The sequence below is a fragment of the Triturus cristatus genome, chromosome 1_1 (genome assembly GCF_964204655.1).
Source record: "Triturus cristatus chromosome 1_1, aTriCri1.1, whole genome shotgun sequence".
In the NCBI taxonomy this organism is placed as follows: Eukaryota; Metazoa; Chordata; class Amphibia; order Caudata; family Salamandridae; genus Triturus; species Triturus cristatus.
Window position 1 is genome coordinate 674,303,772 of NC_140579.1, and position 532 is coordinate 674,304,303.

Genomic DNA, 532 nt, shown 5'->3' on the forward strand with positions numbered 1-532 from the left:
CGGCCTGGCTAGGGTTCGGAAGCTGGGCCCGGACCCGGGGCTTGTGCTCTGTCCCAGTGTGCGGGAGCCCCCCGTCCTGCAAGCCAGCCGAGGGTCCGTGCGCTGGGGAAGGGTGTCCACCGTGTCCCGGGGAGGCTCTCCCCGGCCTGGCTAGGGTTCGGAAGCTGGGCCCGGACCCGGGGCTTGTGCTCCGTCCCAGTGTCCCAGGGTGCGGGAGCCCCCGTCCTGTAAGCCAGCCGAGGGTCCGTGCGCTGGGGAAGGGTGTCCACCGTGGCCCGGGGAGGCTCTCCCCGGCCTGGCTAGGGTTCGGAAGCTGGGCCCGGACCCGGGGCTTGTGCTCCGTCCCAGTGTCCCAGGGTGCGGGAGCCCCCCGTCCTGCAAGCCAGCCGAGTGTCCGGGCGCTGGAGACAGGGGTCCACCGGGGCCCGGGAGGCTCTCCCCGGCCTGGCTGCTTTCAGAAGCAGGGACCGGGCCGGTGAGCAGGGGTGGCTGGCTTTATCTGCTACGCTGGCGGAGCGGAATTTTCTGCCCA